The following is a 13242-nucleotide window of genomic DNA, read 5'->3' as shown; positions in this document are numbered from 1 at the left end:
TTAAAAGAAATCGGGCTAGTCTCTATCGAAGAGATCCTTCATTATATTTCACCAATCTGTTAGATGCACTCAATGAGCGTGGTTTAAGCATTCAAAAAGATTGGCGACCGTTCAATTTTTAACAGCCTCTATTGACGAATTGAGATTTAATCAGAAACATTCAATTTTGAACAAGGATTGTTTTATGCGTTCAAAACTAACCATGAACATACAATTTTGAACAAGCTACCGTCATATCGATCAAAACTTGATGCTAGAATTCATTTTTGAACAGCTTATATTTACCATTCAAAAATACATCTTTATCCCATTCAATTTTAAATAACCGCCTTGCTCAAATGAAACGTTCAGTCATGGTCGTTTTGGCGTTCTAATAGGATTTTATTAGTATTCAAACTAGAGCCTTTTAGGTGTTCAAACGTAAGTGTTTTTGGTGTTCAAATGAGAGCATTTTTGGCTTTTTAACGAGAGCGTTAAGTGCGTTGACACAGGAGCTTTGTTCTGTTCAAATGAGAGCTTTTTGGGCGTTCATGGGAGTTTCTTGGCATACACACAGGAGTTTTTCAGGTGTATTGTTAAAAGAATTCAGGTTTACCTCTTATTTAATCACGAAGTAAATGCACTGGTTTAATTAAAATTTTAATAATATAATTAAACAAGTTATTTTTGTTATATTTAGATGTCCAAAAACATTATATTTTGCCAGTTTTTCTTTACCATTAATTCTTCAGTCGATTTTCGTTTTCGGAAACTAGGCTAGGACGTCGAATTTTTCCATGAACACAGGCACACACAAATTACGAAAATGATAAGAAAATGGAGGCTTTAGCTAAACTTAATTACTTGCTTAACTGACTGATTAATTACATAGTAAACTAAACTTGTTTGGTGATGGTCCTCTCTAACGTAAAGAGTGTTGTAAGGCCATCAAAATCGTTCTTGTTTGAACGCCAAAAGCGCTTACATTTGAACGCCAAACACTCTCGTTTGAACGCCAAATCGCCCTCGTTTAAACTCTAGTGCAATCATATTTAAATAGCAAAATGACTTAATCTACATGCTTCCTTAGCGTGAAATTTTGAATGTCAATATTAGCATTCAAATATAAACATATCGTTAACGTGTACAATTAAATACCACTTTATGCGTTAATATTTGATTGACAATGCGTACCACAACAGTGGCACGGTATTGAACGCAAAAACCTTCAATTTCGAATGTAGTTTTTTACAGGTAAGGTGTTATCGTGATTTACTAGATCCTATTTTCGATCACGATATTCTTGAATTCCTTGTTTGTGGAGCAAGTTCCGTTATTAGTGACGAATGTGGCATTAGGTTAAACCGTCCTGTGCTGTTGCAGGCAATTTATAACAGTTGACGATGTAGCGTTCCTCATAACGTCTGTTTCTATGCTCTTCGAAAATGAGTCAACGATTATTAGTATAAACTGATTTTACCATGTACACGTTACCATGGCATTATTTAAGGTGCCAAGGTGATAATGATCTTTGGGACATCGGTGCAAATTCTCTGCTTGTCGCACAGGAACGTGAACATTCCTTCAGTTAATTTTTCTAAGCCTGGCCACCGGACTTTGGATCGTACTTGCACCTTCTTTGATTCTATGCCATGGTGAAAACTGTGCAACTCCGCTACTAATTGAGTGGCACTATTACTTTGTTGCCCATCAGCAGTATGTCGTCGGCGATGGATACTTCATACCGCCTTGGATCGCACCTCTATACGTCGTTTCTGATTCTTAACGAATTTGTGGGCCACCATTGTAGCAGGCGAAATGTCACGTGAGGTCAAAAATATAGTAGGCGCAAGGTCACTTGGGCCAAGGGGTCGGGAACCTACGTTGCCATAGGATCAGGATGAGCAGTCAAGAGAATTATCTCGCTTCCAGAAGATTGCCCGATATGACGGCCTGCGAAAGCGAGCCCCTGTATGATTTACAGACCGTGCGGGAGGACGCGAATGCCTTATCTCGCTTAACTCAGGCCGGACAAAAATTAGGATATCGTTAGTTAATAAAACTGATTATATAGTGTGGAAGAGATCAGACCAACACCTTCCTTTGTGGACAACCCCCAATATTGCCAATGGCTGACGTCATTTTATTAAGCTATACAGGTTGTAAATAAATCTTTGGAATTGATTTTTTATTTTAAGCAAGTGGCAAGGTACAAAAGGAATATTGGAGAATACGCCTGAATGCAACAAAATGTTTAAAAACACAATTCAACAATTAGTCTTAGGACTAAGATCTCAATTTACAACCCCTAATCTGTTTGGTAAACACATCGTACATTTGTACGATGTGACTACCATTGTGATAGATGTACTCTTCAAAACGACTGCCCATGTCTTGCTACACATTTACAAGCATTAAACTCAGGACGAAGCACGAGTAAATGCCTTCAGTGATTTTCTCATCGAGAACAACGGTGGGGTGGCGTACCGGCTAGCGCTTTCGTCTCGCAGCAAGAGGATCCCGGGTTCGATCCCGGACTGTGGCCCCGGGTGAAAATCGGGGAACAAATCCTTCTGCGTAGAGTTTTCAAGTTCTCTCCCCACTTGTTGAAAGGAGTTTTCCTCCGTGGTCTAAGCCGGTTTCTCCTTTCCATCAAAACTTGCAGAGGTTAACGGTAATAGTTAGTATAGGGCGTTGTAGGTTAGCTGGGGCATAGGTTTTCCTGCCAATGCTAACGGTGATCGACCTCGCCCCCTTCAAAAGAATTGCGTCAAGTGTTGTTCATCTACTTCTTTAAGAGGAATTTTAGCTTGAACATTGACACCGATGGTGAAGCACAATTTTATGAGGCCTTTACCCCACGTTGACTGAACCTTTTCGTCACATTATCTTTCATTGTCACATATAAATATAGCTTAAACCTCGGATATCCTGTTGAGATTGTTTTAAAGTTGCTAACTCTCGATTATTTACTGTCAAGTGACACTTGAAGTTCCGATTTAATCTTATAAACCGACTAGCATCCTTAGCCGATATCGTATATTAACCGATGCCAATATCAGAATTAACTGAAATACCTATACCAATTTTTTTAACTCAATGAATCTGAAATATAATTATAATACCAACTATTTCATAGAGATGGGCCGATACCGATAATGAAATCGGTATCGGTACCGAAATTTGGCTAAACCGATTTATTGGTATCGGTTTAAACTGGGATTGGCAAATTATCGGTAATGGTCACTTGGTTAAATTTCCTATATAGAAACTAGTTCAAAAGAAACTAAAGTAATATTTATATTACTTAATAGAACTGAATGTTAAAAGTTCTATTTTAGAGTAGAAAAACTTCGGGAATTAAGTAAGAAGCTGCCAATTTTTGTGTCAGAAAATAATAAAATTTATCTTCTTTTGAAACTTATCATGAAAAATTGAAGAATAACTTGATATATTTTCCCGTAGATAATTAGTTTATTATTGATATTTTTGTTCAATTAAGTTAAAAAAATTAATATCGAAAGCGTAACCGATATTGGTAAACTGACCATTGCTTAACTAAATAATTTCAACTAAACTGTTCAAAACATTTGGGAAAGGTTTAGTTTTGAAATGAGTTGAGTTCTAATTTTAAATATATGGGCTAAATAATTTATCGTAAATGATTTATAGCCTTAGTGTAATTTCTGCTTAAGTAAAATTACGCAATGAAAGAAAAAGTGGCGAACATTTGGGACGAGTAAGTGTTTAGCTGAGATAGAAATACCATTTTGGATTTGGGTTAGAGAAATAAGAGAATACGGTTTTAAGCACCCTCTCCAAATGGAACCAACCCTAATATTAACTAATTATTGCACTTGTTAATGTTTCATATGATCTAACCAAGTTTACAGGTAGCCGAGGAGACATTTAAAGAAAGAATGAAAGGTTTTGTTTCAATTCCAAATAATTGAGAAAGACTTATTGAAAAATGGGTTGCTACTTTGTCCCACTTTCCGATCTCCAGTCTCTTTTCGTTAGGTTTGTTTTACTGAGTTATTATGTCGGTAATCTTCTAAGCAGGGACAATAATAAGATAACTTTTACAAAGATATAGGGGAAATTGCCTCACTGGACAAATTTCCTATAAATTTATTATTTGTGCAATAATGTTTTGGTGTGACGGGCCCATCTTGTTTGCTACCGTTTTTCATTGATTTCTAACTTCAATTTGAGATTTTTTCACTCTCAAAATACTGACAGCTAGCTACCGAGTATTTGACTGTAAATTTTACGGTAATTTCTTAGTGTACTTATTGCATAAAGAGTTAGTATCAAACTCTCGCGTTCTATGAGGGCATCGTAAGACCTTGAACAAAAAGAGGTAGTGGTTTCGAAATTTGGCTCGTGCAAATAAAAGCTAAGCTTGACAAATTTTAAGGTCTTTGCGAGTGACAACTTACCTACCAGGTTAACCCTTTTTTACGATATCACTCCCGTGATAAATTAAAACTGCAAAAAAACGATTTCAGCACCTTGTTTCCTATTAACGCAAGCAAAATCTCGAGGCAACCCATGTTTTTTGTTCAAATTTTGATGACAGTCTAGACCGACTTCTCGCTTTTTATCTTACAGAGCCGCGTATTAATGCGCGAGATGAACAGTAACCTTTTTGTCGATGGATATCTCTCGCGATTACTGCCTATAAAAATTGCAGAATTTACGCCAAGATGTCCGCTAATTTTTACTTACAATAAGCGTTTAAACATGTAATGCTTCCCGATAAATCAAAAAGATTAACACTGAGTTGCATCCAAGTGCCGAAACTGATGACCCAAATTGACTTGAACCCCTCTTCCCCAAAATATCTCGTTCAATAAGTCCCTTCGATGTAAGGATAGGGAAAGGCAACGCTCGGTATAAGAAAGCTGACCCTTAGCCGCCTCTGCAGACTCTCTGGGCCCAAAATGCCTAGAGTGCAGGCACCGCAAAGCGGGATGGAAGTGAAGAGTTATACCAATCTTAGTTACCTCGACGAGGCTTTTTGGAAAATTAAATGAACATACCTTGAAGATGAACAGTTTAGGTTAATATCTTCCAAGATGATTTCTTCAAATTTCAGTCTCAATATTGACTGGGATTCTTGAAAAACGAACGCTGCTCGTTTTGATGAGCGATCTAACCAGTGACGAAATGGAAATTTTGGATTTACGCCTGGATTCCGGTCCTTGATCTTCCATAAAATGTGCAATCTCACTGAGGGGCCCGTTTCCGAAACACTTCAAAGTACATAAATTTAACAAATGAACTCGTTGCTTACACCGAGAGAGAGAAATAATGATTTTTTGAGTATATTTTTGACTATCTTGATTACGAATGCATATTTTAATATTGCTTCATAGATTAGTAATATTATTCAAACCATTTTTATGCATATATGTTCAACAAATGAGCTTGGTTTTTACCCAGAGGGAGAAATAATGATCTTTTTGAGTATATTTTTTACTAGCTTGATTAAAAATGCATATTTTAATATTCCTTCATACCCAGGCAGCAAAAACACGTTAATATTTGATTTATATTTCGTGTCAGGGGTTTATAAAACTTTTTCGTGGATTTTATAAGCAACGAGTTTTATGAAACGCTAGATCTAGTTGCTCACTCAATCCAACGTTTCTGAACGCCTAAATAACGTCGAATCAAAACTTATCAGAATTTGGTCCGTTCTAAACTGGTTGCACACGTTTATATTTGGTTTATATGTAGTTTAAATAACACTTATTAAAATTAGTGATTTACGAACCTATTTTATACGTTCAGTTATTGCTATGTATCGTAAATATAACACTTACTCTAATCACTCATTTTCAAACCATTTACATACGTTTAGTTTTGGTTGATAAATCGTGATCAATCAATTAATCAAAAATGTCTTCATTAGAATCAAGACTTAAAAAGTATCGATAAGACTGAGGTTATCACTTGTCTGAAGGATCAGATATTAATTTTTCTTTTTAATTGAAACTTAAATGCATGCTTAAGAAAAAACAACGTTCCATTACCGTTTTCCGTTGAAATAAATTATTTTACTGGTAATCAATTTCAAAAATTTACTTATCTCGGCTTTTCGACCACAATTCCATTCCCCGAAAACATTTTATCATTACATTAATTACTTTTGGGAGAGTACGTGTATGGTTTTGCGTTTTAAAAGGTTCCTAAAGACGTTACATCCCCATTCGTGACCGGCACGCTTCGCAGTGTAACATTTTAACTATTCTAAAACCAATGGCGCCAAATTCAAAAGCGACAGTAAGATTTTTACTCGCGGTTTTGCAAAAAGATGTAATATCAAGTGTACTTTAGTCAACCGTCGTATTGTTCTTTCTCATAGTTCAGGGCATGGTCAGTTTTACTGCCCAATTTCTCTCTCTAGTTTCTAACAATGGTTAGGGACTATTTGATATGGCACGGCACAACGTTATATACATTTGTAAATTCTAAGTAGTACAAAAGGAAAAAGAACCCATTTTTTTTATATTTTGGTTTGAGATAAATAAACTCATGATAGTTGTTATAACAAACAGAAAGTCAAGGGAATGGCACCGGTAATGAGCAGCAAAAAGAGAGGAAAGTTTGCTTCAAGTTAGCAGAGGGACATGGTAGTGGAAATAGTAATCTAGAATTTTGTTCGTTCAAACCTTAATATATCATGAAAAATTCAAGTGAGGAGGCGGCACTACCTAGAAAGATTGAGATTGGCAGATAACAGCGAAAAAATTATGTTCTACACCCACTGGGACTATGGGAGAGTTTCAGGGCCGCAGGTCGCACATGATGAAATTTCAACTCCAGTTTACATAAATTCTCCCTGGTCGTACTAGTAGCAGGTTAAGCTATAGTTTGCTCAGGTCCTGTTAGTCTCGAAAGGGTTATATAGTGCTTGTAACTTTTAAAAGGTTGTTGTCATGGCTAAACAGACCGCTATTACAGTTTTTTATTGTTTAAAAGGTTATTTTGACTCGTTATTTCCCAAAAGTAATTAATGTAATGATAAATGTTTTCGGGGAATGGAATTGTGGTCGAAAAGACGAGATAAGTAAATTTTTGAAGTTGATTACCAGTAAAATAATTTATTTCAACGGAAAACGGTAATGGAACATTATTTTTCTTAAGCATGTGTTTGCGTGTTCTTAAACAACTACACAAGGTTAATTACTATTAAAAGATGATTTATTTACAATTGGGTTACATGAGTCAAGGTCGTCACTAGAACTGCCTAGTATTGATAAGGGCTGAGCTATATATACAAGTTATATGCTACGTCATAGAGAGAGGCACAATAGATAAGGAAAATAGACCTAAACGCTTAAAGTCAATATTACACGATAACTAATATCATGAGTAGATATTACACATCCCCTTTTTCTCGTAAGTTACACAATTTCTATATCAACATTTGATCGAATCTAACGACAGGTTTTGAGGTTCTTCCGCTTCGAGTGATCGTCCCAAAGTCTCTTATTATAAAAAAACGTCTTGGTTTGGACCAAGGCCGAAAAAACAAACGATATGTGTGAGGTTTATCATTTGACTGAAGTTTCAGATATTGCAATTGTTTTAGTTATTTTTATCCATTTAATCCTTAATCAATATTAAATTCAATCAACTGATTTTACTGTTAATCGATCCATTCCCTCTAAATTTATTGAAAAAATTAAATATCTACGCTTTTTCAAGAAGAATTACATTTTCCGAAAACATTTTATCATGAAATTAATTATTTTGAAGGGAGTACGTGTTGAGCTATCAACATAGAATATTTGAAATATTCTATTGACTTTCTAAAAAGAGCAAGCGAACTTTGACATAATTCGAAAGGAAAATGTAAAAATTTTATCGAAATGCTACATTTCTATTGTCGCCACTATGAAGAAAAGATTGCACTGCAATTTTCCTCTCCGTGCTTTAGAATTTCTTGGTCATAACTCAGTTTTCATTTGAAACGTCACCACCCCTTTCTACATTGTTGGCGCTACTTGTACACCGGTTACGTATTACGTGTAATCATTTTAGCACGCTTAAAGACCATTTCGGAAAACACACAGGGGCGATGCCACCATTGGGGTATTATCCCTCGCACCAAGGGTCACCGCCAGACGGAGTCAATTCGCTCTGCCTATAGCGGTTCTTCTAGGCGAGAGAGAGAGAAGACCCCAATGGCGGCATCACCCTTGTGTTTTAGTTTCTCTGTATGTAATTTCTAAAATGGTCTACTCACTTACAAATGTACACAATTAAATTACACTGAGTGATCGGTCCTTCAGGCGCTAGCGAGTGACAAGCCACAACCATAATCATTCATGTACAGGAATGTTTTATAGTTTTAGGTTATTAAGGTTGGCGGGCAAGTCCGGAGAGTCACTAAAGTGAAAAGGTTTCGGACTATATGGTATTATTGGCTGAGTGTGTTGCGACGGCTCAGATGACCCATACACTTGAACCACTGGTGCATTTAAAAAATTTTATATTGGGAAAATAGAAGAAGGGGGGTTGGAGTAAAGTGTGACCTTCGCATAACTGGTAATGAATAATGTGTATACCCATATTATTTCCGCATGAAATGAATATAACAAGTCTTTGGTACTGAGAAGTATATCTTTTTATATAATCTTTACCCTTACCTTTGGTTATATCAGAAGTAAGATAAGGGACTAGAAGTAACGAGGTAACCAAACTCTTCACTTGACGATGGAAGCGGCATAAAATCGTCAAATTTGTTCACGAGTGCTAGGCTCTATTACCAATGCTAGGGCACTTTAATTCTAGTCCCTTATCTTACTGCTGGTTATATTTATACCGATATCATATTTTTCCTGTGCTACAGAGAGCCACCTACTAAACGAAACCACACAGGATAAACATTGTTGCTTTGTCTCAAGAAGACGACATTAGTTTGAGAAAAAAAGTTCTTTATCATCTTTTCTCTAACATCAGTCTTCTCAGAAACTTACTACAGATTTAAACTATTTTGGTGCAAACTTGAAAATTTGTTAAGCCAGAGAGAATATGCAGCCATTATACCGTACAAGATGGCGGCCACTCAAGGGGGAGGAGTCGGGTTTTCCCGATCTCCTCTCTTTACCTGTCAATATTTGATTGATTGATTGTATAGGCTTATAACAAAGGATGGTTTTGTAGGAATAAAGACCATAATATAAAGTAAAAAGTTATTTTATTTTCTTTAAAAGTATAGGTTCTAATATTAAAGATATTTTTTCAATTTTCATTTTAAAATGCATTTGATTTATTCTAAAATAATTCCTTCTATCTTCGTAAGGAAGAAGATAAATTTTAATATTATTTTTAAATCTTACGTAAGTCATTAAGCCTATCTTTAATATACAAAGCGTTAAGTTGTTTTCTAACGTAGAGTTCCAAAACTAATCTTTCGAGATCTTTAGTTTTGACTTTAAAGGTATGATAAGTTTCTTCCGTGTTTTCTTGAGGTTTTTCAGGCGTTTTTTCTTCAGTCTTGACTTTTATATTTTTGGTGTACGTTTCTGTTTCATCAATGGTAAAGGGTATGTTTTTAGTAGGCCCACCTCTGATAAAATTACATTTGGGGAAATGTTTTAAATGTTCTTCGTAAGGATTATCGGTCGGTTTCCATGCTAGCAAAATCCCGTTGCATTCGAAACATTGTACTAGATCATCGGTATGTAACGAATAAAACCCCGCTCTGCTTAAAGCTTTTTTATAGTTTTCATCTTGTGGCCAGGAGTAAAAAGAGTGATATCTTTGCAGCTCGGAGTTCATGATGCTGAATGAAAATTCTTATAGGAATATCTGAGTTATATCCCCTTAAATTTACTACCACCCTTTTTTACTTTCCCCCTTCCTTAATATATGAAATAAAAGAAAACAGTATTAAAAAAGGATGACACATTTATTTTTTAAAAATACAAAAGAGATTACAAAGAGTATTTTCTAACAAAAGGATTAAGTTAATCTTTACGGGCGCGCTTCAACATGTTTGTAACAATGACGTCATTTTTCAACCGATCTCGTCCAAACTGCTTCATGAATGATTTGTGGCTCTTTCTTTTTGTTCTTTGTATTATATACATAATACAATATAGTCCGCATGTCGAACTTGACAAGTTTTGAAGTCTTCCTTTGTTAAAGGACCATTTTCTTGAATTTCTTTTAACAAATTCTTTAATAGAGTAGAGAATGTTCCCTAAAGCCAGTGAGTCAAAATAATAACCCCTTCTGTTTCCATCAAAGTAACAGCATACCCAGTGGGACCCGTCTTTATAGTGATTGTCTAAATTTATAATAATAGATGAAGGAAACTTGTCAATTTTTTCGGGTAATAAATCACTTGGGTAAACACCTAGGAAATGTGGTGTGAATCGTAGAAAGCGTGTTATCTGATCGGCGTTCATTATTTGTTTAACAAACGATTGACACGTTTCTATTTTTATCTATTTGTAACAAAGCCTGGAATTCGGCTAATACGATACAACTAAGAGTAGTGGGTGTGGGTTTTTCAAATCCCAATTCTAATCTTAATTGTCCTTGTTTCGTGGGACTCCAATGATCTGAATGACTCGCGTAACCGTCAGGTGTTAAGTCTAAACAGTAAATGGCGTAACCCGAGGCAAAGTCGTCCATAGAGATATTGTTCCCCTTGTCATTGTAGTGGGAGTTTGACCCCGAAAATAAAGTGTAATAGCTTCGAACAAATTGCTTTTTACTGTAGTTGGGTCTTAAGGCTCTGGATGGGTATTGTTCGGAATTGATGAATGCTGCTAGATGATTGACATTCCAATGTCCAAAGTCGAAAGGGTTACTATCCAATGTTTCATTGTAAGCAGTATGCTTTACAATAGCTACTGTAATTCTTGAGGGCTGGGTACCCAGGTAGATGTTTCCGATTGATGTGTTTAAGATATTAGGCGAAATTGTAAATATTTTAGTTTCCGTTCTAGTGTAACTATATTGGGCTGGTTTAATACTTGAGGCTTGTTCATGAGAAATTAGAATTTTAGGGGCTAATTGCAACTTTAAGACGTATAATATGGCTTCCACGATGACGGGTTTAAAACCAGTGCCTGCCGCGGGAAGTTTACCCATAAGACAAAAATTAGGTTTGCTTCTGTGTAATTTTAATTTCATAGAAACGCCGTTTATCAGATATCGAGGGATATTAAACATGTCTACGTAAAGGCTGGAATACATCTCAACTTCCTCTGATAATGCTGTGAGTTTCTGTCGTTTAACAAAACCCATATTTTCTGTAAGCGAATCCATACTTCCGCTTGTATCTTTGTAAAACAAAGAAGCCCCCAAATGAGATTCTTTAGCCGCCGGACCGTATGACGTCAGAGCCGAAAGCAAAGCCGTGTACGCGTAGTTACTAGCAGCGGGTGTTGTTGCGCAATCACCCAGCTCCAAATCGACACGCTCAAATTGACTGTGTTGGAAATTATTTACGGGTCCAACCTCGTCAGTGGCTGTTAAAGCGGTTCCATCCTCATTTACAATTTTAGTTCTGGTGTACAGCATTGTTAAGGCTGTATCCACGTATTCGCTACCGCTAGACGTTACTTCAAATTCAATAGGTTGGTCACCTTTCAAGGAAGTCAAAGGTTGATACGGAACCCATTTGGAATTTTCGATGGCCGTTTGAAGGGGAGGGGTGGCGAAAATATCGAAACCAGTACTGCAAGCTTCAGTCATTTTTTAGGGAGAGAAAATATCGCGAAAGTTTACGTTTATCTGATTTAAATTTGTTTGTGTTGCTTTGTTTTATAGATTTCTTTCTCTTTGGTATTTTTTTTCTTTTTAGCTAGTCTTTTCTTTTGTTTGCCACCCCCTCCTCTACCGTATTGTTGTTGCACATCATCCAGCGTTTCGGTGAATCTTCTTTTAGCGGAAGTTTTCAGATCCTTTCCAGAGGCGACATCGTTTATAATCTCTGAAGATGTGCCCAGAAGCTGTTTACCAAGGAACTTTGCCCCTTTAATTAAGAAAGGTGATACGTATCTACCGAAAGATTTCAAGAACGAGCCAATGCCTTCCCCGTTTTGGCCGTGGCCGTGTTGTCCTTGTTTGCCGACGTAAAAAGTCAGACCACCACCTGACATCGCTTGTTGAGTATAATAATCCGTGTAGACACATCTTTTGTTATCTAACGCGTTTGACTTGCGCATCTTAAATGAACTTTACAGTGCAACAGTCCAAACTGAAATAAAGCCGGTTCACCCATGTGATCCTTTATATAAATGCCGACCTCGCTAATATAATGTTTTGACAAAGGGACGTAATGGGGTGAAACAAAAGTAAGGCACACGGTATCCCCGTGTTTCTTGTCTTCGATGGGTATAATACGTAAGAGGGGGGTGTGGATGTTACCGACAATTTCCCCTTCTACCAGGTCGCAATAAATATATAATTGAGATGGTACGTGGTAGTTTAGCCTGGCAGGTCTATCGCTCAAACCTTGTATATTGAGATGGTCTTTGTACCCCAAGATGTCGGCTAATGATTTGTGGGTCTTGAAGATAGTTTTTGTATCACCAGAGGCATCGGTTTTTAGTTTTACATGTCCCGTCGTTTCATTAATATGAAATAAAGAAGCTGTTTTTTCGCATACTTTGGAAGTATTGATAGTTTCCACAACGTGGTTTAGTGATTTGTAATGACCAGCCGGTTTATTATGCAGCTGATAGATTTCGTATCTGGTCAGTTTTGCATCTTTTCGTTCAACCTGGTATGTTAAGTCGCATGACTTGGTGTTTTTAGGTTTTTTAAAGTTACCTTCATCCAATGAATCTTCAGGTGTTTTTCTCTTATCGGTTTTGTATATTACATTGTAGAAGCTGTTTGTATATATTATCTCTACTAACGAAATTTCCCAATGTCCTTGTAAATTAATAGAATCCGGTAGTTTAGTGATGTAACTACCCATAGTGTTATTAGGGTAGATATCCATATTAGCGTCGCTAGGTAGCGTTAAATAGAATTCAGATTTTCTCGACATTTTCGGCTGTTACCCAAGAGTTCTGTGATTTAGGTAAACCGATAAACGATACAAAATATTCTAATTTCCCTTTACGTTTACGTTTCTTGAGTATGGAGTCTATCTTAAACAGTTTGGGTTCCACTGTTCGAATGAGCTGATCAGAGTAAAACAACCCGCTTATATGCTTGTCGTCCAAATCTTTCAGACGATATAACACTGGTTTTCTAAAACTCAGAATAGAGGAAATGACA

Source organism: Phalangium opilio, unplaced genomic scaffold (genome assembly GCF_054372755.1).
Source record: "Phalangium opilio isolate 3A_F unplaced genomic scaffold, DU_Popi_V2 ptg000061l_1, whole genome shotgun sequence".
Lineage (NCBI taxonomy): Eukaryota > Metazoa > Arthropoda > Arachnida > Opiliones > Phalangiidae > Phalangium > Phalangium opilio.
Note: the sequence above shows the minus strand (reverse complement) of the source record.